The sequence below is a fragment of the Microcaecilia unicolor genome, chromosome 2, assembly GCF_901765095.1.
Source record: "Microcaecilia unicolor chromosome 2, aMicUni1.1, whole genome shotgun sequence".
NCBI lineage: Eukaryota > Metazoa > Chordata > Amphibia > Gymnophiona > Siphonopidae > Microcaecilia > Microcaecilia unicolor.
In genome coordinates this window covers 290,861,253-290,889,167 of record NC_044032.1, presented here as the reverse complement: position 1 = coordinate 290,889,167, position 27,915 = coordinate 290,861,253, and the positions used below count along the sequence as shown (strand labels likewise).

The 27,915-nt window shown below is 47.7% G+C and overlaps 1 protein-coding gene across 1 annotated transcript in view; it reads right to left on the bottom strand.

Annotated features, from left to right (window-relative positions):
- Positions 1-27,915, bottom strand: part of HUWE1 (HECT, UBA and WWE domain containing E3 ubiquitin protein ligase 1) — a 1,034,695-nt gene that overhangs the window by 725,531 nt on the left and 281,249 nt on the right.

Here is a 27,915-nt window from a genome sequence, read left to right as displayed (position 1 = left end):
TAGTACCACACATGTATCTTATGAACTCCAGAAGGAATCTCTCTGGCATAAAGCAAGCAATATAGTGAATATTAGCAGTAAATTTGAGAGACTGAAATCATACTCCACATACAAAAAGAAAATATCATCTTCCATCAATTCGTCCAGAACATCAACAGCACAGAAAATGGAACAAGGGTGGAGCTGTGCGCCGGTCTGGAGGGACTAAACTAAAAAAAAATCTTACCTGCTAATTAAGTTCAACCTTTTCTGAATTTTCATTGTATAAAGCATATAAAACCAAATGTGTACATAGATTAACATAAGATAGTTAAGGAGAAAGTAATATTGTATAGAACAGTAATAAAATGGTCACATTGCACAGTTAAGGAGAAACAACAGAACAAAAAGGAGAAACCAGAGAAGTACCAACCAAGGGATATTTATTAAAAATCACATAAAAAGACAATCCACAGAGATCTATAAAATGCATTAAAATGTAATATCAAGACCCAATGCAATCCTGTGTTTCAGCACACCTGCCTCAGGAGTCTCAACTTCAACTGGACTTGTAAATCCCTTGTACTGTTTAGAAACAGATATAAACACTGTGGCGGCAAAATGACACCAACTGCTGAAAGTAACTCAGCTGATATGCAAACTGAGTACTTCAGTTGGTGTCATTTTGCCACCATAGCACGCTGATGGTGTTGTGTTTGCATCCATTTCTAAACAGTACAAGGGATCTTGGTTTGTTTTTGAAGGAGGTACTTTGGCTTTTTTATTTCATATTGTACCGTTACAATTTATATAGTTCTATAAATGTAACTCCCCACCCACCCCATTTGATCTTGTTGCTATGTGGGTAATGGTTAGTTTACAGAAGATAATAAAAATGCTTACAAATGTTTCAGACACCAAGAAACAGTTTTAGAGGGTCCCATTTTTTTCAGAGCATGTTTTCAAATGGAGGTATACGAGCAATATTAACTTCACACTTACATATAACAGCATATAGTTTGCTACCACAGATGCACATTCAAGTTTTGTGAGTTTTTTCCATCTTTTCAAAATTTAGTGTATAGCAACAACAACTAATATGTACAACAATTGAGTTATCTTCTGACAAACTGTGGTCTTTTTGAAAAATGTTAAAAATTGCAGCTTTGTACAATAATGGCTCTGGTGTGTTCAGAATCTCCTGTATTTTATGCCAAATTTGAGACTAAAAGTGAAAACTATTTGGTATTGGAATAGCATATAATCCTAGGATCCTTTATATCAAGTCCCATTTCCCTTTCCCTTTATCTGTTGTGCAAAGACCAGCAACTGTCTGTGGAATCTGAAGTTTGCTTTTTTAAATTCAACTGGCATTTATATTGCTCTGTGAGCGACAACACACATTGATTGACAAATCGATGAACTGTAAGGGTGAAACCTTTTAGACCAAAAATTAGACCCATCTAGATCCTTTAGGTCTGTTCCACAGTTTTGACAAAGAGATTTTAAATTCTCATAGCATCCAGTTGGATGTTTTATGTTTGAATGAGTGAATTTTAGCACACAAAGTTTGTAGATCAAGATGGTCTATTGCTGGAAGAGTTTTTAAAAAATGCCTTGTGTGGGTGTTTAATTTGTATCCATTTATAGCATTGGGAAATGAAAGACTACATAGTTTAAATGCCTCTGTGAATGAAAGATATTTACCATCTCTAATTATTAGGAGTGGGCAACAATTAAAAAATCTAATCACAATCAATCTTGAGATCAAAAATTTTGATCGAACGATTGATCACAATTACGTATTGTGTTGACATTGCAAATAGTATACCATCCATACTTTGTATTGTTAGTTGAATATTTTTACTGCTGTAACTGCCTATTTGGTCATGTTTGCTCTATTCTTACTGTACACCGCCATGAGTGAATTCCTTGAAAAAGGCAGTAAACAAATCCTAATAAATAAATCAGTCGTGTGGTGCATTTTATTATTATTATTATTAGCACCTGAATAGTCATCTGCATGGCAGATGGACTCGATGCCTTTTTAAATTGTATTCACAGTTCTACTACTCTCATGCCCCCCTCCTCAGCCTTCACACAGTTTCTCTCATACCCCCTCCCCAGCCTTCATACAGTTTTTCTTCCCCTCCCCTCCCGTTTAGCTCTAGAGCTGGGCAAGGGCTCTGGAGTTTTTCAGCTTCCTAGGTACAGCTTCAGCAGGCTCCATATCTGTATTGTTTGAACTTACTCAGCACAGCCTCAAAGATTTTTTTTTTTTTTTTTTTTTAAACGTTGCACTATTTTTTCTTCTTCTTAAAGCAGGCTCCGGATGGTTTCAGCTTCCTCGGCACAGCCTCAAAAGTGGTGGTGGGGGGTTGTTTTGTCTTGTTTGTGAAATCAAGTTAGCATATCAGTTTCCAAAGTAGTCCAACCAGGATGGTGTAGAGTTTTAGAGTCTTGAATCAATAACATTCCTTGTCACAAGATATAAGCCCAATAATAATTGTATAGGTTAGGGAAGTTAACTCCCCCTTGGTCTTTCGCTAGATACAGTTTAATACAATTCATGACTGTTTGCCATTCCATAGAAATTGTACCAGAAGTTTAGGCAACGATCTGTAGTATTTCTTATCAAATAAAACGGGTAGCATATTGAAGTAATATAAAAATCACAGGAACAATAGACATTTTGATTGTGGCAATTCTATCCCACCGGGATAACCATCTTGACTTCTAATTAGAAGAAAGGTCTTTAATTTTAGATAGTAAGTTTTGTTTGTTAGTAATAACAGTATATATGTATATTAGGAAGAAGTTTCAAGCCACGTTAAAAGTCATCTGCTTTTCATTGAAAAGGATAGCTGATCAAACCTTCAGTGGCATGTATATATAGAAATACAATTTCTGATTTAGTCCAGTTTATTTTGTATCCAGAGAAAGTACCAAATCCATCTATAAGCCTGAGGAGAGAGAGAGAAGTGTCCTCTGGTCTGGTGATTATACAACAGAACATCATCTGCATACGCAGTTTATATTCATGATCTTGTAAACAAATACTATGTATCTCAGTATGTTGCTTTATATTTACTTATTTAGATTTTGCCCACAGCTTTTTCAGTAGTAGCTCAAGGTGAGTTACACTCAGGTACACTGGTATTTCCCTGTCCCTGAAGTGCTCACAATCTAAGTCTGTACCTGAGGCAATGGAGGGTTAAGTGACTTGTCCAAGATAACAAGGAGCAGCATAGGGATTTGAACCAGCCACCTCTGAATGTCAAGACTACTGCTCTAACCACTAGGCCACTCCTCCACCCCAGACACCCCCCCCCCCCCACCCCTCATAACTGCAGACCTTTTTTCAAAGAAAGCCATTCCATACACACATTCCCCTTCCTTCAGCACCCAAAAGGAGGACAGACTCTCATTCACTGACACACAGAATCAAAGAGAGAAGTAGACTCAGACACATAAACAGCGCTGTAATAACTTCCTGCCCTAAGTGCTGTAAATCTATTATGCCTATTTCTATTTAAAATACATTTTTTTCAAGCCACACCTGTGTGTTGTATTACTGAGCTATGAAACCCACCGCCCCTAAGAAGTGGGCCCAGGACCAAAAGAAAGAACCCAGACCTAGAAGAGAGCCAAAGCTGACATCCGGGGATCAGACCATAACATAACTAATAATATAATGTTAGCAATAATGGTTCCAGTGCTAAATCAAAGAGGAGTGGAGACCGTAGATAGCCTCGGAGTGTACCCCGATAAAGCTTGAATGGATTTGTGTTTATTTGCACAGTCAAATTAGCTACATCTGCTTATAATGCAGATATATTTAATACACTGTTCTGAATCATTGATTTGGTTGTAAGCAGCTCATTCATGATTGTCCCCATAAGCTCCGTGGCGCCAGCATTTTCAAGTCTAGCAGAGGAGTTGATACAGAGATTTAATCATATGATACTCAACAGAAATAGAATAAAAACAAAACATAGAAAAGAAAATAAGATGATACCTTTTTTATTGGACTAATAATACATATTTTGATTAGCTTTCAAAGGTGGCCCTTCTTCATCAGATCAGAAATAAGCAAATTTTGATAAGGTAAAATTATGTATCATACCTGATAATTTTCTTTCCATTAATCATAGCTGATCAATCCATAGACTAGTGGGTTGTGTCCATCTACCAGCAGGTGGAGATAGAGAGCAATCCTTTTGCCTCCCTATATGTGGTCATGTGCTGCCGGAAACTCCTCAGTATGTCGGTATCAAAGCTCCATCCGCAGGACTCAGCACTTAGAGAATTACACCCACAAAGGGACACTCTGCCCAGCTCACCACCACCGAAACGGGGGAGGGGAATCCGTCCAGCTCATCCCCGCGGAGCGGGGCAGGGACACCACACCCGCCGATGCGGGGGGATCTGGCTTATCCTGCAACCGCAACCGCGGGAGGAGCTGACTGACCCTAACACCACCGAAGCGGGAGGGGTACAAAGCTGCCCTACAGCCGCACGAAGCGGGAGGGAGCGCCGGCAGAATTTAGGTCTCAATCCAGCCCCATAAAACGGAGGGGAGAGGAATGCAGCAGCTCACTGTAACACAAAATTGTCTCAACTCCTGAAGAATCCAATTGAAAAAACTTGAACACGAAGTCCTCCTGAACAGGAACTGAAGACTAAACTTGAACCAAATGCAACCAGAATATAAACAGTACAGATATCTGGGAGGGGCTATGGATTGATCAGCTATGATTAATGGAAAGAAAATTATCAGGTATGATACATAATTTTACCTTCCATATCATCATGCTCATCAATCCATAGACTGGTGGGATGTACCGAAGCAGTACTCACCCAGGGCGGGACACAGAAATCCCTGACTGCAACACTGAAGCTCCAAACCGGGCCTCCGCCCGAGCAGCCACAGCCAAGCGGTAATGTCTGGAGAAGGTATGAGCCGATGCCCAAGTTGCCGCCCTACAAATCTCTTCCAAGGAGACGGACTCGGCCTCTGCCATCGAGGCCGCCTGTGCTCTAGAGGAGTGAGCCTTCAGCTGGATAGGCGGCACCTTCCCTGCGGCCACATAAGCTGCTGCAATGGGTTCCTTGACCCGTGCCACTGTAGGCTTGGCAGCCTGTAGACCCTTACGAGGACCTGCGAACAGCACAAACAGATGATCCGACTTCCGGAATCATTGGTCACTTCCAAGTATCTGATGATGACTCGTCTCACATCTAAATATTTGAGAGCAGAGTACTCCTCTGGGTAGTCCTCCCTACGAAAGGAGGGTAGACAGAGCTGCTGATTCACATGGAAGCGAGGACCAATCTTGGGCAGGAAGGAAGGCACTGTGCGAATAGACACTCCTGCCTCAGTGAACTGCAGAAAGGGCTCTCGACATGATAGCGCCTGGAGCTCAGAAACTCTTCTGGCTGAATTGATAGCCACCAAAAGCTTTCAACGTCAATCCTTTCAGAGATGCCCTCGACAAGGGTTCACAAGGCGGCTTCTGCAAGGCTCTTAGCACCAGACTGAGATTCCACGCAGGTACCACTGCGTGCAGAAGGGGGCGCAGGAGAATAACTTTTGAGAAAGCGCACCACATCTGGCTGAAATGCCAGGGAAACACCCTTCAGGTGACCCCTGAAGCAAGCAAGAGCCGCTACCTGGACCTTAAGGGAACTGAGCGACAGGCCTTTTTCCAGACCTTCTTGCAGGAACGCCAACACTGATGAAATTGGAGCAGTGAAGGGAGAAAGTGAGCCTGCCTCACACCACGATGCAAAGGTACGCCAAACCCTGGCGTAATCAGTAGAAGTAGAGCGCTTCCTCGCTCTCAGCATAGTGGCGATGACCTTGTCTGAGAAGCTCTACTTGCTCCGACGCTGCCGCTCAATAGCCAGGCCGTAAGACCAAAGGGGGAGGGATCCTCCATCACCATGGGACCCTAATGCAACAGTCCCCGCTCCGCTGGCATCTGCAGAGGTCTATCCACTGAGAGCCTGATCAAGTCCGCATACCAGGGACGTCTGGGCCAATCCGGACTCACCAGGATTATCCGGCCCGGATGTTTTGCCACCCGGCCTAGCACCCTGCCTAACATGGGCCAAGCCGGGAACACAAAGAGGAGCTCCTGTGTCGGCCACTGTGAGAGAAGAGCATCTACTCCCAGAGATCGAGGGTCCCGTCCTCTACTGAAAAAGCACGGCACTTAACAATTGGCTGAAGACGCCATCAGATCTAGGCTCAGCTGGCCCCAGCGCTTCGTGATGTCCAAGAACGCCTGAGCAATATTCATGACTCCCGCAATGTGGGCCGCCGACAGCTGTTCCAGGTTTGCTTCCGCCCACAGACATAGCTTCATGGCCTCCTTGGCTAGAGGGGCGCTCCTGGTACCTCCCCGGCGATTGACATAGGCCACAGCCGTGGCATTGTCCGACAGGACCCGTACTGGCTTCAGCGCCAGGCCCGGGAGAAACTCCAAAGGCACCAACCGAATGGCTCTGAGTTCCGGGAGGTTGATAGACCACTCTGCCTCTGCAGGGGACCAAAGCCCCTGCGCTGTTCTTCCCAAGCAGTGGGCTCCCAAGCCCCACAAAGAGGCGTCCGCCGTGACGAAAAACCACTCCGGGATCACAAGAGGCATTCCTGCGGATGGCTTGTCTGACCTCAGCCACCAGCTCAGCGCCTTGCGCACCGCTGGATCCAAGGGAAGGTGCACAGCGTAATCCTCCGAATCTGGAGTCCATCGCTGCAGCAGAGAGAGCAGTATAGGTCTCATATGGGCCCTGACCCAGGGCACTACTTCCATCGTGGCCGTCATAGAACCCAACAGCTGCCTATAGTCCCGAGCCCGAAGAGAAGAGGCTGCTAGGAACTTGTCCACCTGAGCCTGAAGCTTGACAATCCGATTGTCTGGCAGGAACACTCTGCCCACTTGGGGGTCGAATCGAACTCCCAGATACTCCAGGGACTGAGTCGGGCGCAGCTGGCTTTTCTCCCAGTTGATGATCCACCTCAGGGAGCTCAAAAGAGCAATCACCCAGTCTGAAGCCCTTCCGCACTCTGTATAAGAGGGGGCTCGGATCAACCAGTTGTCCAGATAAGGATGGACTTGTACTCCTTTTCTTGCGTAGGAAGGCCGCGATGACCACCATAACTTGGAGAAGGTCCGCGGAGCAGTAGCCAACCCGAAAGGGAGGGCTCTGAACTGGGAGAGTCCTCGGAACTGCAAAACACGGAAAGCGTTGATGAGGAGGCCAGATGGGAATATGCAAGTACGCTTCCTTGATGTCCAAGGATGCCAGGAACTCCCCTGCCTGCACTGCCGCTATAACAGAGCGGAGAGTCTCCATCCGGAAGTGCCGAACTTCCAAGGCCCGATGGACCCCTTTGAGGTCGAGGATAGGCCGGACAAAACCTCCTTTCTTAGGTACCACAAAGTAAATGGAGTAACGTCCCTTGCCAGGGTGATCTTCTGGCACCGGAACGACCGCACCCAGGCGGATCAGATTGTCCAAAGTCTGTTGCACTGCCACAGCTTGACCGGAGACTTGCAGGGAGTGTGCACAAACCCGATTCTTAAGGGTCGGCAGAACTCTAGCTTGTAGCCGTCTCTGATGACTTCCAGCACTCAAGCGTCTGAAGTTACCCTGGTCCACTCGCCCAGAAACGAGTATAGGCGTCCTCCAATCTGCTCTGGGCCATGGACCAGCGCCCCGTCATTGGGTACGAGACCCTGGGGGAGGACCGGAGGAGGCAACTCCAGGAAGGCGGTCTCTGCGAAAGGAATGCTGTTTGGGGGAGAAATTCCTTTTGATGGAAGAGGGGGCAGAGGAGCTCGACTTGCCCAGGCAATACCGACGGGCTTCCTGAAACCGTCCTTTGGAGGAACCGGGGCGGGCATCACTGGCCCGAGCCCTGAGCTCCGGTAACCTCTTGCCCTTAGACGTGCCAAGATCGGTCACAATCTTGTCCAGCTTGACCCCAAAGAGCAGCTTGCCTTTAAAAGGCAACTTAGCCAGGCGAGACTTAGAGGCGTGGTCAGCAGACCAATGCTTCAGCCAAAGCCACCGCCGTGCAGAGACTGTCTGAGCCATACCTCTAGCCGAGGCTCTCAAGACATCATACAGCCAGCCTGCCAAGTAGGCCAAGCCCAATTCCAGGGCTGGCCAATCAGCCCTCAAGGAAGGATCCGAGGGGGAAGCCCGCTGTGCGTCAGGCACGCCCTGGCCACATAGGAGCCACAAATTGAGGCCTGTAAACTTAAAGCAGCCGCCTCGAAGGACAACTTTAAAGCCGCCTCCAAACTCCTGTCTTGGGCGTCCTTTAGGGCCGTGCCACCTTCCACCGGCAACGTCGTTTTCTTAGTCACCGCAGTGATTAAAGAATCCACGGTAGGCCCAAGAAAGGCCTCCCGTTCACCTTCAGGCAGAGGATAGAGGCGGGACATAGCCCTAGCCACTTTAAGGCTCGCTTCTGGGAAAGCCCAATGAGCCGAAATCAAGGTGTGCATTCATGCACGTGGAAGGTTCTAGGCGGGCGCTTAGTTCCCCGCATAATGGCAGAGCCAACAGAGGCTGAGGGAGAGACGTCCTCTGGAGAGGAACTCTTCAAAATGCTCATGGCCTGCACTAACAGGTTGGGCAAATCTTCTGAGCGAAAGATCCGTGCTGCAGAGGGGTCATCCGCTCCAACCGAGCGGTAATCCGTCTCCTCCAAGGAATCCCCAAAGGACCGTTGGGAAAACTCAGATACGCTGCCCTCATCTACATCAGAGGAAACCAAGTCCTCTAGGGCCCGGAAGTCCACCAGAGGGCGTTTGCTTCCGGAGGCCTCAGCCCCTTGATCAGAGGGGGGAGCCGGGGCAGCATTTATCATAAAAAAAGCCTGATGCAGCAGCAAAATAAACTCAGGGGAGAAACCCCCTAGACTGTGCACTTCTGCCACCTGGGCCACGGCCCTAGACGCGCCCTCAACCGGCGCTCGCAAGAGCGGGGAAGGAACATGCTGCACATCCAAAATGGCGTCCGGCGCGAAACTCTGAGAAGGAGCCGCGCGGGAAGAACGGCGCTTAACTTGGCTGCTTTCTTGCCGTCGCCCAAATCAAGGGCGACCATAGCATTAACGTCTCCCAGCTCAAGGGCGGCCCAAGAAGAAGCCGTCCGAGCAGAGTGGCCGGCCAACATGGAGTGGGCGAGCAGCGGGGGATGGGCGCTTTTGGCAGGAAAAACCGCCGCATAGGAGGAAGAACCAGGACACTGACTGGACTCCAAACTGATGCCCAACAAAGGCGATTAAGGCTTTGAAAACCCCCGCATCCCCGCTAGACGCACACACGCGGTCCAGGGAGCGAATCTTCGCGCCCTCGCCCTCAGACGCCATAAGCCACGTGGAGACCGAACGGGGAACCCCCTGCCCACTATAAAAAGGTAAAATTACCTGCTTCTCGCTCCGAGCTGTAACGAACTGGTGTCCCAGTGAGCAGCTGTAATAAACGCTGATATAAACGTTGAAATAAACGCCCTTAAAGGACGTTCAAAATTTTTTTTTTTTTAACGGAGCCAGCGGGAGGGGGGAGAAAATGAGGGACCTGGCACCACCAGGTTTGCACTTGCTCAAGAAGAGCCCTCAACCCCAGGTACTCAACAAAACCTAAGAATTAGGCTTGGAGACCTAGCCAGAGCTGCTGCTGTGTGTGACCACCACCTGCTGAGATAGAGAACATACTGAGGAGTTTCCGGCAGCACATGACCACATATAGGGAGGCAAAAGGATTGCTCTCTATCTCCACTTGCTGGTAGATGGACACAACCCACCAGTCTATGGATTGATCAGCATGATGATATGGAACAGCATATATAAGTGAAACATCAAAGTATTTCAGTGTCAGTCTGAAAGGATGAGAAAGGGGTGGGTTAGATGAGAGACAGAGGGCAGAGAGGATTAGGGAAAGGGAGATATGCATGGTGATCAGAGGGCGACAGAGCAGTGGAATTTCATGGTTTATAATGGGCTAGAAAATCCAGATCTTTGTTAAGTCCTGTTTGGTGGGTGTCAAAACATTCAATCATTTTGACTTCAAAGGTCTTGCATTCCTGTATTGTTTTAAAGTTTCCTTTCAGTATTCTCACCATAAAATCATTGGTACAGTGTTCTGGTTTTGTTCGAAAGAAATATCTGGACTTATAGAGGGGATTCTGAAACTTCTCATGCACAAGAAAAACATCTTCATACAAGACACCACAGACTTTCTGAATAAATTGAAAAATATCAAGCAATTACCACCGGGTACCCTTCTGGTCACAATGGATGTAAAATCACTATACAGCAACATTCCCCATGCGGATGGCAAAGATGCATGTGAGAAACTCCTAAAAACATCCACACTTGATCATCAATACTCACAGGGAACTATTACAAAATTAATCAAATTTATTCTAACTCACAACTATTTCTGATTTAACAATATTTACCTACAAATCATGGGCACTGTGATGGGCACCAGGGCAGCACCCCAAAATGATAACCCCTTTAGGGCTGAACTGGAAGAACATTTCTGAATACATATCAGACCACACCCCTAAAATACTACCAGTATGTTGACATTTTTATGACTTGGACTGATGGGGAAGAAACAAACAATTTTACAGTTCTTTTAATACATACCGTCCTAAATTTCAGATTCAAAATTGACTACTCCCCAGAAAAGGCCAATTTTTTGGCCACCACAGTTTCAATCAGCAATGGCTACATACAAACATCCATATACAGGAAACTCACAGACAAATGCAGCTACCTCCACGACTCCAGCTTCCACCCTTCACATACAAACAAATCCATCATTCACAGCCAAGACACAAGATAGCGAATGATACATACCTGTAGCAGGTGTTCTCCGAGGACAGCAGGCTGATTTTTCTCACGACTGGGTTGACGTCCATGGCAGCCCCCACCAACCGGAACAAAACTTTGTGGGCGGTCCCGCATGCAGGACACGCCCACCGCGCATGCGCGGCCGTCTTCCCGCCCGTGCGCGACCGTTCCCGCTCAGTTGAATGACAAGCAAGAAATGAGTAAAAACGCAACTCCAAAGGGGAGGAGGGAGGGTAGGTGAGAACAATCAGCCTGCTGTCCTCGGAGAACACCTGCTACAGGTATGTATCATTCGCTTTCTCCGAGGACAAGCAGGCTGCTTGTTCTCACGACTGGGGTATCCCTAGCTCTCAGGCTCACTCAAAACAAGAACCCAGGTCAACTGAACCTCGCAACGGCGAGGGTATAACAGAAATTGACCTACGAAGAACAACTAACAGAGTGCAGCCTGACCAGAATAAATTCGGGTCCTGGAGGGTGGAGTTGGATTTAAACCCCAAACAGATTCTGCAGCACCAACTGCCCGAACCGACTGTTGCGTCGGGTATCCTGCTGGAGGCACTAATGAGATGTGAATGTGTGGACAGATGACCACGTCGCAGCTTTGCAAATCTCTTCAATAGTGGCTGACTTCAAGTGGGCCACCGACGCTGCCATGGCTCTGACACTATGAGCCGTGACATGACCCTCAAGAGTCAGCCCAGCCTGGGCGTAAGTGAAGGAAATGCAATCTGCTAGCCAATTGGAGATGGTGCGTTTCCCGACAGCGACCCCTTTCCTATTGGGGTCGAAAGAAATAAACAATTGGGCGGACTGTCTGTGGGGCTGTGTCCACTCCAGATAGAAGGCCAAAGCTCGCTTGCAGTCCAATGTGTGCAACTGACGTTCAGCAGGGTGGGTATGCGGTCTGGGAAAGAATGTTGGCAAGACAATTGACTGGTTAAGATGGAACTCAGACACCACCTTTGGCAGGAACTTAGGGTGAGTGCGGAGCACTACTCTGTTATGATGAAATTTAGTATAAGGAGCATGAGCTACCAGGGCTTGAAGCTCACTGACTCTACGAGCTGAAGTAACTGCCACCAAGAAAATGACCTTCCAGGTCAAGTACTTCAGATGGAATGAATTCAGTGGCTCAAAAGGAGGTCTCATCAGCTGGGTGAGGACGACGTTGAGATCCCATGACACTGCAGGAGGCTTGACAGGGGGCTTTGACAAAAGCAAGCCTCTCATGAATCGAACGACTAAAGGCTCTCCAGAGATGGCTTTACCCTCTACACGATGATGGTAAGCACTAATCGCACTAAGGTGATTCCTTACTGAGTTGGTCTTGAGGCCAGACTCTGATAAGTGCAGAAGGTATTCAAGCAGGTTCTGTGCAGGACAAGAACGAGGTTCTAGGGCCTTGCTCTCACACCAAACGACAAACCTCCTCCACTTGAAAAAGTAACTCTTTTTAGTGGAATCCTTTCTAGAGGCAAGCAAGACATGGGAGACACCCTCAGACAGACCCAACGAAGCAAAGTCTACGCCCTCAACATCCAGGCCATGAGAGCCAGAGACTGAAGGTTGGGGTGCAGAAGCGCTCCGTCGTTCTGCGAAATGAGAGTCGGAAAACACTCCAATCTCCACGGTTCTTTGGAGGACAACTCCAGAAGAAGAGGGAACTAGATCTGGCGGGGCCAAAAAGGCGCTATCAGAATCATGGTGCCATGGTCTTGCTTGAGCTTCAGTAAGGTCTTCCCCACCAAAGGTATGGGAGGATAAGCATACAGGAGGCCGGTCCCCAAATGGAGGAGAAAGGCATCCGACGCTAGTCTGCCGTGTGCCTGTAGTCTGGAACAGAACAGAGGCAGCTTGTGGTTGGTCTGAGAGGCGAAAAGATCCACTGAGGGAGTGCCCCACTCTCGGAAGATCTTGCGTATCACTCTGGAATGGAGCGACCACTCGTGCGGTTGCATGACTCTGCTCAGCCTGTCGGCCAGACTGTTGTTTACACCTGCCAGGTATGTGGCTTAAAGAAGCATGCCGAACTGGCAGGCACAACGCCACATCCCGACGGCTTCCTGACACAGGGGGCGAGATCCGGTGCCCCCCTGCTTGTTGATATAATACATTGCAACCTGATTGTCTGTCCGAATTTGGATAATTTGATAGGACAGCCGATCTCTGAAGGCCTTCAGTGCGTTCCAGACCGCTCGGAGCTCCAGGAGGTTGATCTGAAGATCTTTTTCCTGGAGGGACCACAATCCCTGGGTGTGAAGCCCATCGACATGAGCTCCACACCCCAGGCGAGATGCGTCCGTCGTCAGCACTTTCGAGGGCTGCGGAATTTGGAATGGACGTCCCAGGGTCAAATTGGTCCGAAGTGTCCACCAGTGCAGCGAATTGCGGCAACTGAGGGACAGGCGGATGACATCTTCTAGATTCCCGGTGGCCTGGCACCACTGGGAAGCTAGGGTCCATTGAGCAGATCTCATGTGAAGACGAGCCATAAGAGTCACATGAACTGTGGAGGCCATATGACCTAGGAGTCTCAACATCTGCCGAGCTGTGACCTGCTGAGATGCTCTGGTCTGGGAAGCGAGGGTCAGGAGGTTGTGGGCCCTCGCTTCGGGAAGAAAGGCCTGAGCTGTCTTTGAATTCAGCAGAGCTCCTATGAATGCCAGAGATTGGACTGGCTGGAGATGGGACTTTGGGTAATTTATCACAAACCCCAGCAGCTCCAGGAGGTGAATAGTGCACTGCATGCACCGGAGAGCTCCTGCCTCCGAGGTGTTCTTGACCAGCCAATCGTCGAGATATGGGAACACGTGCACTCCCAGCTTGCGTAGATACGCCGCAACCACCACGAGGCACTTCGTGAACACCCGTGGGGCAGAGGCGAGCCCAAAGGGCAGCACACAATACTGAAAGTGCCGTGTCCCGAGGCGGAATCTGAGATACTGTCTGTGAGCTGGCAGTATCGGGATGTGAGTGTATGCGTCCTTTAAATCCAGGGAACATAGCCAATCATTTTTCTGAATCATTGGTAGAAGGGTGCCCAAGGAAAGCATCCTGAACGTCTCTTTGACCAGGTATTTGTTCAGGCCTCTCAGGTCTAGGATGGGGCGCATCCCCCCTGTTTTCTTTTCCACAAGGAAGTACCTGGAATAGAATCCCTGTCCTTCCTGCCCGGGTGGCACGGGCTCGACCGCATTGGCGCTAAGGGCGGAGAGTTCCTCTGCAAGTACCTGCTTGTGATGGGAGCTGAAGGATTGGGCTCCCGGAGGACAATTTGGTGGAGGGGAGGCCAAATTCAGGGCGTATCCGCACCGCACTATTTGGAGAACCCACTGGTCGGAAGTTATTAGAGGCCACCTTTGGTGAAAAAGTTTTAACCTCCCCCCAACTGGCAGATCGTCCGGTACGGACACTTTGATGGTGGCTATGTTCCCATGGATCCAGTCAAAAACCCGTCTCCGGTTTTTGCTGTGGAGGCGCAGGGGGCTGCTTAGGCGCACGCTGTTGACAGGAACGAGCGCGCTGAGACTGTCCCTGTGCCTGATGAGGCCTTCGGGCCGGCTGGGTGTACCTACGCTTGTTGTAGGCGTAGGGCGCAGCCTGCCTGGCCCGGGAAAAACGTCCACCTGCTGAGGTGGATGCTGAAGGCGCCCGGTGGGAGAGCTTGTCGAGGGCGGTTTCCCACTGGTGTAGTTGGTCCACCAACTGCTCGACCTTCTCACCAAAAATATTATCCCCCCAGCAAGGGACATCGGCCAGCCGCTGCTGGGTGCGGTTGTCCAGGTCAGAGGCACGCAGCCATGAGAGCCTGCGCATCACTATACCTTGGGCCGCAGCACAAGATGCCACGTCACAGGTGTCATATATACCCCTGGACAGGAACTTTCTGCACGCCTTCAGCTGCCTGACCACCTCCTGAAAAGGCCTGGACTGCTCCGGGGGGGGGGGGGAGCTTGTCGACCAGGTCCGCCAGTTGCTTCACATTATTCCGCATGTGTATGCTCGTGTAGAGCTGGTAGGATTGGATGCGGGTCACGAGCATTGAAGATTGGTAGGCCTTCCTCCCAAACGAGTCCAGAGTGTGAGACTCCCGCCCCGGGGGCGCCGAGGCGGTATCCCTCGAACTCCGTGCCCTCTTGAGAGCAGAGTCCACGACTGCCGAGTCATGAGGCAATTGAGGCCGCATTAACTCTGGGTCCGAGTGGATCCTGTGTTGGGACTCCGCTTTCTTGGGGATGATGGGGTTAGATAAAGGTCTCAACCAGTTCCGAAGCAGTGTCTCTTTGAGGACATTGTGCAACGGTACCGTGGAGGACTCTCTAGGTGGTGATGGATAGTCGAGGACCTCGAGCATCTCGGCCCTCGGCTCATCCACAGAGACCACGGGGAAGGGAATGCAGATAGACATATCCCTGACGAAGGAGGCAAAGGAGAGGCTCTCAGGTGGCGAGAGCTTCCTCTCCGGTGAAGGAGTGGGGTCGGAGGGAAGGCCCACAGACTCCTCTGAGGAGAAATATCTGGGGTCCTCATCCTCCCCCCCACGAGGCCTCTTCCTCGGTGTCGGACATGAGTTCCTGTAGCTCAGACCTCAACCGGGCCCGGCTCGACTTCGAGGCACCGAGTCCTCGGTGGCGTCGTCGAGCGGTGGACTCCCGCGCCGGCGGGGATGATGCTCCCTCCATCGATGTCGACGGGGACTCCACCTACGTGGCGGTCGAGACCGGCACCGCAAGCGGAGTCGAAGGCCTCGGCACCGGGCTAGAGCACGCCGGCGCCTCCATCAACGGCGCCAGGGGCGCTGTCTGGCGCATCAGCCCTTCCAGAATCCCCGGAAGGATGGCTCGGAGGCACTCGTCAAGGCCCGCTGTCGGGAAAGGCGAGGGGGCCGGTAGAGGTGCCGGTGCCGGAATCTGCTCGGGTCCAGGAGACGGCACCGAAGTGCTGGTGCCCTGACGTAGCGATACCTCTACCACAGAGGGGGAACGCTCATCCCGGCGCTGCCGCTTCCTCGGCGTCGAGTCATCTCTGGAGCCGGTAGCCACATGCGCCATGGGCGACCGATGATGGTGCTTTTTAGCCTTCTTCCGGTGCCCGTCATCGGCGTTCGGCGGTACCGAAGAGGAGGAGGTAGATCCCCCTCGGCCTCGAGGGATCGGGTCCGACAGGGTTCGGCCCCGAGGGCCCTGGGTAGAGGGAGTGACCGGGGCCGATTGCCCACGCGGCCGCTCACCCCTGCCATCTCCGGAGGACCGGCGGGTCAACGGGACCTGTGCTCCTGGGGTCGATGCCGTCGGTGCCGATTTCATGGACATCGGTACCGGTACCGAAGATCCGGCCGTCGACACCGATGCCGTCGAAGTCGAGGGGCCGGCGCAAGTTCCGAAAAGACGGTCCCGAAGAACTTGCCTCACCACCTGTGTCCGTTTACGTAAACCGAGACACAAGGTGCACGTCTTGGTATCGTGCTCCGGCCCGAGGCACCAAGCGTGTCGGTCTGCGAGATATGCCGGCCGCACCGACCACACTTCTTAAATCCACTCGGGACCTTCGAGGACATCGACGGAAAAATCGTGTCGGCGAAGTCAAAGTCGTCGATGGTGGCGGTAAAAATCACACCTCGAAAAATAAATCGACCGCGCGGCCACAAGGCCGCAACGAGGCGCCCCCGCTAAAAGTACGAGGGGAAACAGAGTTTTTCTTTTTTTTTTTTTTTTTTTTTAAACAGAACAAAAGAAACACAAAGAAAAACGAAGGAAAAAAACTCGCATCAAGGGCGCGATCCGGTTTCCGGGGCTGACAGAGAGAGAGACGAACACGGCTCTCTCCAGCACAGAAAAGAAAAGACTGAGCGGGAACGGTCGCGCACGGGCGAGAAGACGGCCGCGCATTCGCGGTGGGCGTGCCCTGCGTGCGGGACTGCCCGCAAAGTTTTGTTCCTGTTGGTGGGGGCTGCCGTGGACGTCAACCCAGTCGTGAGAACAAGCAGCCTGCTTGTCCTCAGAGAAACCACCGTTATCTGCTCTGACTCAGGGGACAGAGATAAGCACCTCAAAAGCCTGACGACATACTTCAAAAAGAAAGGTTACAACCCCAAAATAATCTCCAAGAATATTGCCTCCTCCCTCAAAATACCCAGAGAAAATATGCTACAGTACAAGGAAAAGAAAGCCACAGACAGAATCCCCCTTGTAGTGACATACAACCCAGATCTGGAAAATCTGGGGAAAATCATAAGAGATTTGCAGCCATTCCAAGATGGCGCATTGAATGCACGCACTTGTGTTTGCTCCGTGGAGACGCTGCAGAGACACGCTACTAGCGGGACCTTCGGCTCCTCGTTTGCAATGGGAAAGCGGAGGGGGAAGGTAAAGAAGCTTCCCTCGGCTCCTGGACCCTCTTCAACGCTGAAGCAGTCGACCTTGCAATTTCCTACGTTGCAACCGGGACCTCTGTGTACATCGACTCCTTCTGCAGCTACCGGCGCGTTGACGTCAGTAGGAAGCGGAGATGGGGCTTCCCTGAGCCCCGGGGAACGCAGGGCACCACCACAGCAGGGGAGTGAGATTTTCGCAGCAGCCCTACCAGAAACAGACACCGAAGGGGTGGATTCGCAACTGTTAAAGGGGAGGACTGCAGCGAATCGGAGCGGGACCCAGGATCAAGTACTTTCGGCCGAATTGGTTTTAAAGGTATTGCCACAGGACATTGTTTCTAAACTTTCTCGTTCTGGGGCCCCACCTCATTCCCCTTTACCATCAGATGGAATAAGTAAACCCACTATTGTGACGCTTGAGTCATTGTGGGATATGGTATACAACACTCACTCCTCTATGCAAAGCATGTTAAAAGAAAATTCAAATGACATTAAAACTATCTCAGAAGCTGTTCTGATACAGGCACAAGTTACTGCACAGCAGTCCTCTAAGATTGAAAAAGTGGATACCAAAATTCAAGAAATGGGGACTTTGGAATCTGCTTTGATTAAAGATAATAACTTTTTGCATAAACGTCTGGAATACCTGGAGAACCAGGCTCGAAGACAATCTTCGATTCCTTAATTTCCCCAAATCTCCACTAATTCCTCCGAGAGGGTAAAATAATTTGATAGACATTCTAGGAATGGATAAAGACTCATTGCCTCCCATAACATGGGCATACTACATCTGGAACACTGTGGGGACTTTGGGAAGTTATTACTCATAGGACAACTATGCTGGTCACTTTTGTGCTTGAGCCAGATCAGAACGCTGTATTAACACTTTCCCTGCGACACTTAGATAGGCTTTTTATGGGTTCCAAGGTTAGAATTTATCCTGACCTCTCTAGGCCAACACAAATGAGGCGCAAGTCCTTTTTGGAACTGTGCCCCAGAGTCGAGGCCTTGAGAGCAAACTTTGTATTACGATTTCCTTGTATATGTCAAGTAATGCTTGAGGGTAAACAATTTCAATTTGTGGACCCTAAACAGCTTAAAGATTTCTTGGAAACTAGAGTTAAAGTGACAGTTGTATGTCCTCCCACATAGTAGGCTGGAGTTTGATCACAGAGGTGGAAATTGTGTATTAATTTGTAACTTTGTTTAAAAATTTCTTTCCTTTTCTTGGAATCATCTTTTCTTTAATTGTGGATGGAAAATATTGTTTGTATTGTTTCCTTACGCTCTTTGTGTTAATACGTTTTTCTTTTGAATTGATGATGGATTGCTAAGTCACATTGGTTTGTGAGTTATTAAAAATATTAATAAAGATTTAAAAAAAAAAAAAAAAAAAAAGAGAGATCTGCAGCCACTACTCCAGGAGGTTGAATTACTGAAAGAGATATTCCCATCCCCACCAGTGCTGGCCTTCCGACAGCTACCCAATTTAAAACACAAACAAGTGAGAAGCAAGCTCTCAACAGACTACAACTGAACTCCTCAATCTGTGGCTTCCACACTCTCCTGGAGAGGCTTTGTGTGAATTAGTCAGTCATCCAAATAAGAATGCACCAGGATGCCCTCCTTCCCAAGTACCATGGCCACCACCACCATTACCTTGGAAAAGGTATCAAGTATAACCAGAACTACTGGCCTGAGATTGCTCAACCTCTGTAGTGTCCTGAACAGCCTGCACCTTCCAGGGGGGCTCAGCAAGGAGATTCCAGCAAGACATCCCACAGAGGATAAGCAAATTGCAGTGCATATCCCTTGAGAACCACCTTGAAAACCCATTGGTCATATGCAATCTGGGCCCACCTTCGATAAAAAAAATTTTCAACCTCACTTCCACCGGAATTGGAGATTGGGCTGAGACATCTTTACTGAGAAGCAAAACTCGGGCCCGCATATGCAAGACTGGAATTGCAACCACCCCGAAAGGACTGTGCCATCTGAAAGAAACAACTGTGTTAGGAAGCTCCAGGCTAACCGGGCCTATAACCTTGAGCCCCCCGGAAATAGTCTCTGCCTGAAAGGGCCCTAGACCCAGACCTGTCCTCTAGCAGCCTGGGAACCAGAGTCTCCCTCAGACTCTTCACTAACTTTTCAAGCTAGTCACCAAACAAGGAGTCCCGAAAGGGAAATTTACTGAGCTTAGTCTTGGAAACTGCATCTGCCAACAAGCCCCAGAGTCACAAGGTCTTACTGGCCACTACACTGAGGGCCATGGATTTTGTCAAAGACTGCAATAAGTCAAACATAGTATCAAACAGAAAGGAAGACCCATCTTGATCTTAGGAAGTTCCTGGTCAACCAATGCCCAATTATAGTTTCTCTGTCCAAGTTGTGCTCAGCCCAGTGAAAACAGGCCCTGGCCACCAAATCACCAGATAGCCACTTGCACTGCAAGAGCCATGACACCAAAACCCTGCTTCAAAAGCAAATCTATCCTGTGATTCTGAGGGTCCTTCAGAGCTGTGCCTCCATCTACTGACACTGTATTCTTCTTAGTCACTGCCAACACCACCACATCAACAATAAGGGACCCCAAGAATTCTCTATTCCAGTGTTTTCCAAGTCGGTCCTGGAGTACCCCCTTGCGAGTCATTATTCACTCTGATCCTGCAAATTCAATCTTTAAAATTTGTCTATCACCTGTGGTAGCTCAAAATATTTATCCATATATAAATATATATAAAGACAAGTGACCACAGTTGTCCATGCCATACGACTACTGTAGTGTCCTATTCACTAGGCAAACCAAAAGGTTAGCATCAGTTCCAACTAATTCAGGATGCTGCATGACCGTTTTCAAAAATGAACTTGGCATCTCATCAATTATCCGCAGATCAGACGTAATGAAATAATTCCCACTTGTAGGCTGTTGTACAGTAAAACTTATAAAAGCATTATGTCTATATATTTACAATTGAGTTGAGTACTGCTGATGCAAGAAAAAGTGTGTATGTGATTTTCAGGATCTGTTTGATGGTTTTCCCCCACATGAAATTTACTGCAAGCATAGAAAATACTGGTACAACAGACAATTAGACTCTGTAAGAAGGAGCTGGAAACTATTACTCATCTTGTAGCTGGCTATGACGTTCTGACAGCAGAAAATCTCTATACAAAAAGGAACAAGGTGGTGTATCTCAACCATTTGAAGCTTTGCAAAAACACCACCACTGTACCAGAAAAGTACTGGTGTCATGACCCTAAGAGAATTACGAGGAATGAAGAGGTTGTGGTCACCTGGGACATCCCCATTCCAACAGATAAACAGTGCACACAGCGATGAAAGAGAAAAACACCAGAACCCTGATTATAAAGGTGTCAGTCTAAAGCAATTACTCAGTGAACTGCATTGAAGAAAAGATCTTTAAGTATCAAGAAATGCAATCAGAGAAAGGAAATGTGGTAGATGAATGCAGAAATAATTTCCATCATTTTGGGTGCCACAGTCTTCATTCAATATAATTTCCAAGCATACCTGGATAAACTGCCTATGTTACATCTTATGAACTCCAGAAGGAAGATCTCCTTTAGTACAATACAAGTACTTGTGCGAGCATTAGCAGTAAATTTGAGAAACTGATATCATACTCCACATATCCTGGGGCTTAACAGTGAGGTTCATTACTGTCATGTATGTGTGGAAAACTAAAACCACGTAATGGCAGAACACACAAATCCTACGAAAGGAGAAACAAGAAAATAAAAAGTGGGAAATGGAAACAAGGCTCGTATCAAAGGGACTAATATATTTTTTTTAATTTTAATGCATATAACACATAAAATAGTCCATTTATAACTGACATAAAACACTTAGCTGCTGCATAAGTACCTAAGCACCTGCAACACAACAAAACCAAAGATCATAATGGACACACCCCTACTCTCCCTCTTCCTCTCTAATGTTCCCCCAATTTATCTACCATACATGAACCTTATTCTACCACTATTACACCTTGTATTTGTTCATACCGAAACTGGCGAACGCCGTTGCGGTACTATGTAAGCCACATTTAGCCTGCAAATAGGTGGGAAAATGTGGGATACAAATGGAACAAATAAATAAATAAAAGACTCGACACAGCGCTGAATTCCAGCCCAAAAAGGCCTGATCCGTCTCTGATCCGTGCACATTCGTACAAGTATATGTCCAAAAAAGCAAAACCAACAACTTCAAATGAACAATGTGGAATAGTCTTTAAAAATACCTTGAGAAAAAACAAATTCAAAATTTCAACCGAATCACTTGGACACTGATGGAGAAACACTCTCTATAAACAAAGATTCACTTGACGTTTTCAATTTTGTTTTCTTATATGCAAAACTAACACATTTGGAGAAAATGCTGCCTCATACTTGCCAATGCATAGATATCCAAAAGATCCTGACTTTCTGACCTCTGGTAGTAGTACAAATCAAACTGGTAATAGTAATTGGGTCCACTTAATACCTTATGCACTAAAGTAAGGATTTTAAATTTTATATGGCAGACAAATCACTAACCGCTGAAGAGTTTGCAAAAAAAAAAAAAAAAGTGGTGTTGTGGGAATATGTGGCATTTTGAGCAACCTAAGTGTAGCCTCAAACTGGGTGGGGCCTAAAAGTAGACCATTACAAAAATCCTAATATGAGAGAACTAATGATTTAAAAAAAACGTACATAAATAATCCAGCATCAAAAATGGTTTAAGGCAGCACAACATTTGCAGTTTAAGAAGAAATTAGGTCTTAACTGATAATTCTATTTCCTTTAGTCACTCTATAATAATCCAGATGCTTGGGTAATTAACTCCTGCCAGCAGATTTTTTTTTTTTTTTTTGTTACATTTGTACTCAGCGCTTTCCCACTCATGGCAGGCTCAATGCGGCTTACATATTGTATACAGGTACTTATTTGTACCTAGGGCAATGGAGGGTTAAATGACTTGCCCAGAGCCACAAGGAGCTGCCTGTGCCTGAAGTGGGAATCAAACTCAGTTCCTCAGTTCCCCAGGACCAAAGTCCATCACCCTAACCACTAGGCCACTCCTCCACTCAGATGAGTCTGAGAACACCGACTTCAGAGAATCTTACTGTGTATCTGCCTTGTGCTGTACCTCTGCCAGCCAATATTTTTCATATCAAAGCAAGATAAAACGGCCACTACTACCAGACTCAAAACTATATTAACTTGAGCACAAATTTATCACAATTGGCACATCCTCCAAATATGGCGGGAACACCAACATACAGAAAATGTATAATGTGCTAAAATTATGAACCATAAAGCCACTCTCACAAAATAATGCTCACTGTACACAGTAACATAGTAACAGCAAATAAAGACCGGCAGAGTCTACTACTACTACTAAACATTTTTAGAGCGCTACTAGGGTTACGCAGCGCTGTACAAATTAACAATTAAGGACGGTCCCTGCTCAGAAAAGCTTACAATCTAAAGGACGAAATGTCAAGTTGGGGTAGTTAAGATTTCCTGAGAAGAGGTGTAGTGATTAGGTGCCGAAGGCGACATTGAAGAGGTGGGCTTTGAGCAATGATTTGAAGATGGGTAGGGAGGGGGCCCGGCGTATGGGCTCAGGGAGTTTGTTCCAGGCATGGGGTGAGGCGAGGCGAGTCCATCCATTCTGCCCAACAAGGTGGCCAGAGCCGCACCCACCACACTGTGCAAGTTAGTAATTCGTGCTTAAACCCTGGTTGTCAATTTGCCATCATGCCAACCACCTATAGGAAGTTACATATGATGCAACCTTGGGACAATATACTTTATAAATACTATTAGTAATATTTGCTATTTTCAACATTAAGATGTCTCTTCCTCTCCCTTGAAATGAATAGCACCCTCACCCATAGTATATGATAATAGTGATATACAATGCACAGACTTGATCTTCATCTGTCTATTCCCATTTGCAGGACACACACCATAGATGTCCATCCAGCATTGGCCTTGCTTCTCAATTACTGTTGCCCAACATAACATCAACAGTTAAGTTTTCTTTCTATCCTCTTTCTATGTAGGCATCCAGTGTTTACCCCATGCATTTTTTAATTACCTCACCATTTTTGACTCCACCACCCTCTCTGTGAAGAAGTATTTCCTCATATTACTCTTAAGTCTACTGTCCTGCAACCTCAATTCATGTCTACTACTACTACTATTTAGCATTTCTATAGCGTTACAAAGCATACGCAGCACTGCACAAACATAGAAGAAAGACAGTCCCTGCTCAAAGAGCTTACAATCTAGTAGACAAAAAATAAAGCAAACAAATCAATTAAGGTGTAGAGGAAAGAGGAGAGGAGGGTAGGTGGAGGCGAGTGGATACAAGTGGTTACGAGTCAAAAACAATGTTAAAGAGGTGGGCTTTCAATCTAGATTTAAAGATGGTCAAGGATGGGGCAAGACGTAGGGGCTCGGGAAGTCTATTCCAGGCATAAAGCGCAGCAAGACAGAAGGAGCGAAGTCTGGAGTTGGCAGTAGCGGAGAAGGGAACAGATAAGAAGGATTTATCCATGGAACGGAGTGCACGGGAAGGGGTATAGGGAAGGACGAGTGTGGAGAGATACTGGGGAGCAGCAGAGTGAGTACATGTATAGGTTAGTAGAAGAAGTTAGGATGCGAAAATGGATAGGGAGCCAGTGAAGCGACTTGAGGAGAGGGGTAGTATGAGTAAAGCGACCCTGGCGGAAGACGAGTCGGGCAGCAGAGTTTTGAACCGACTGGAGAGGGGATAGGTGACTAAGTGGGAGGCCAGCAAGAAGCAGATTGCAGTAGTCTAAACGAGAGGTGACAAGGGTGTGGATGAGGGTTTTGGTAGAGTGCTCAGAAAGAAAGGGGCGAATTTTACGGATGTTGTAAAGAAAGAAACGACAGGTCTTGGCGTCTGCTGGATATGAGCAGAGAAGGAGAGAGAAGAGTCAAAGATAACCCCAAGGTTTCGAGCTGAGGAGACAGGGAGAATGAGAGAGACATCAACAGAAATAGAAAACGGGGGGAGTGGGGAGGTGGGTTTGGGGGAGAAAATGAGAAGCTCGGTTTTGGTCATATTTAATTTCAGGTGGTGTTGAGACATCCAGACAGCAATGTCAGACAAGCACGCTGAAACTTTGGTTTGGATGCAAGGTGAGATATCAGGGGTAGAAAGGTAGATTTGGGAGTCATCAGCACAGAGATGGTAGGAAAAGCCATGGGATGAGATTAATGAACCAAGGGAAGAAGTGTAGATAGAAAAGAGGAGGGGACCAAGAACAGAACCCTGAGGTACGCCGACAGGCAGAGGGATAGAAGTAGATCCACCAGAGTGAACACTAAAGGTGCGGAGGAAGAGGTAGGAAGAGAACCAGGAAAGGACAGAGCCCTGGAATCCAAGTGAGGACAGGGTATTGAGAAGTATGCTGTGATCGACAGTGTCGAAAGCAGCGGAAAGATCAAGAAGAATGAGGATGGAATATTGGCCTCTGGATTTAGCCAGTAATAGGTCATTGGAGACTTTAGTAAGCGCAGTTTCGGTTGAGTGGAGGGAGCGAAAACCAGATTGTAGTGGGTCAAGAATAGCATGTGAGGAGAGAAAATCAAGGCAGCGGCGGTGAACAGCACGCTCAAGTAATTTGGAGAGAAAGGGAAGGAGGGAGATGGGTTGGTAATTAGAGGGACAAGTAGGGTCGAGTGAAGGCTTCTTAAGGAGAGTGTGACTACAGCATGTTTAAAGGCAGCAGGGACATTCGCAGTGGAAAGTGAGAGGTTGAGAATGTGACAGATAAAAAGAATAAGAGCAGGAGTGATGGCATTAAGAAGTTGGGTGGGAATGGGATCAGAGGAACAGGTGGTACATTTTGAGGACGAAAGGAGAAGTGTAGTGTAGTTTCCTCAATAGTAACTTCAGGAAAGGGAATGAGGGGAAGGAGAGAGAGGGGAACGGACTAGTGGAGGGAGAGGTGGCGAGGTAGAGAATGCAAGGTTTATCTTTTGAACCTTGTCGTGAAAGAATTCAGCAAGGGTCTGAGGAGATAATGAAAGGGGAGATGGGGGAGGGGGCACCTAGAGGAGAGAGTTCAATGTGGTGAAGAGAAGTCGAGGGTTAGAGCCAAGAGAGTTAGTCAGTTGGATATAATAATCCTGTTTGGCGCGTAAAAGAGCAGATTGGAAGGAGGTCAGTATGAATTTAAAGTGTAAGAAATCAGCAAGGGCCCGAGATTTCCACCAGAGGCGTTCGGTGAAGTGGGTACAGGAATGTAGGTAGCGGATATTAGAAGTCAGCCAAGGTTGGGGTTTTTTACGCCTTATAGGGCGGGTCATCAAAGGTGCAAGAGTGTGTAAGGCAGATAATAGAATATTGTTGTAAGAAGAAACAGCCTCATTGACAGACGTGGATGGTGCCACAGTCGAGAGGAGGTTTGAAACATGGGAGAATAGAAATGAAGGGTCAATACCATGAAGATTCCTAGATAAATTAGATAAGATAGGACGGGACTGGGAGGGAGGAGATTTAAGTGTGAAAGTTATAAGATGGTGATCAGAGAGGGGAAGATCAGAGGCAAGGAAACTAGAGGGTGAACAGTTGGAGGAGAAGATAAGATCAAGACAGTGACCATTTTGATGAGTGGGGGAGGTGGAGCATAGTTGGAGATGTCCTCTTGCTCTACCACCTCCACATCTCTGGAACACGTTTGTTTGTATATTAATACCTTTCAAGTACATAAATATTTATCATATCTCCCTTCTCTTCTTTTCTCTAGAGTATACATACTCAAGACTTCCAGTCCCTTCTCCTGTGTCTTTTGGCACAAACCTCATACTATTTTTGTCACCTACCTCTGAACTTCCCAAGTCTTATGTTCTTGCAGAGTTACACCATCCAAAACTGAACACAATACTCCAAGTTGGACTTCACAAATGACTTGTACAGGAGCATCAACACCTCCTTCCTTCCTTCTGCCTCTTTCTAAGCAGCAAAGCACTTTTCAGGTTACAGTCATTGCCTTCTCACATAGCGTCAATTACCCCAAGGTGTTACTCCTGATCCGTGCACATCAGCCTCTTACTCCCTAGAGCATACTGATCTTTTGGATTTCTACACACCCCAAGTGCATCACTTTGCACTTCTTTGCATTAAATGTTAACCGTCTCTGATATTCTTTGCATGGGAAAAGTACATAAAGCGAATGCTACTTACCAATAGAAGGTATTCTCCGAGGACAGCAAGCTGATTGTTCTCACAAATGGGTGACGTCCACGGCAGCCCTTCCGATTGGAGATCTTCCTAGCAACAGAGTTTGCTAGTTCTCGCGCGCGCCTGCGATGCGCGCATGCACGGTTTTCTTCCCGCCCGAAATAGCTCGTGTTCGCTAGTCCCGTACCAAGCAAAAACAAGACACAACTCCAAAGGGGAGGCGGGCGGATAGGTGAGAACAATCAGCCTGCTGTCCTCGGAGAATACCTTCTACAGGTATATAGCATTCGCTTTCTCCGAGGACAAGCAGGCTGCTTGTTCTCACAAATGGGGTATCCCTAGACCCCAGGCTCACTCAAAACAACAAACGTGGTCAATTGGGCCTCGCAACGGCAAGGACATAACTGAGATTGACCTAAACTTTTCCATCTAACTGAGAGTGCAGCCTGGAACAGAATAAAAATGGGCCTAGGGGGGTGGAGTTGGATTCTAAACCCCAAACAGATTCTGCAGCACCGACTGCCCGAACTGACTGTCGTGTCGGAAATCCTGCTGAAGGCAGTAGTGAGATGTGAATGTGTGGACAGATGACCACGTCGCAGCCTTGCAAATCTCTTCAATAGTGGCTGACTTCAAGTGGGCCACTGACGCCGCCATGGCTCGAACAATATGAGCCGTGACATGACCCTCAAGAGTCAGCCCAGCCTGGGCGTAAGTGAAGGAAATGCAATCTGCTAGCCAGTTGGATATGTGCGTTTCCCCACAGCCACTCCCCTCCTGTTGGGATCAAAAGAAACAAAAAGTTGGGTGGACTGTCTGTGTGGGCTTGTCCGCTCCAGATAGAAGGCCAATGCTCGCTTGCAGTCCAATGTGTGCAGTTCACCTTCAGCAGGGAGGGTATGAGGACGGGGAAAGAATGTTGGCAAGACAATTGACTGGTTCAGATGGAACTCCGACACCACCTTCGGCAAGAACTTAGGGTGAGTGCGGAGAACTACCCTGTTATGATGAAATTTGGTATAAGGAGCATGAGCCACCAAGGCTTGAAGCTCACTGACCCTGCGAGCTGAAGTAACTGCCACCAAGAAAATGACTTTCCAGGTCAAGTACTTCAGATGACAGGAATCCAGTGGCTCAAAAGGAGGTTTCATCAGCTGGATGAGAATGACATTGAGATCCCATGACACTGTAGGAGGTTTGAGTGGGGGCTTTGACAAAAGCAAACCTCTCATGAAGCGAACTACTAAAGGCTGTCCAGAGATCGGCTTACCTTCCACATGGTAATGGTATGCACTAATCGCACTAAGATGAACCCTTACAGAGTTGGTTTTAAGACCAGGCTCAGATAAATGTAGAAGGTATTCAAGCAGGGTCTGTGTAGGACAAGAGTGAGGATCTAGGGCCTTGCCATCACACCACACAGCAAACCGTCGCCAGAGGAAGAAGTAACTCCTC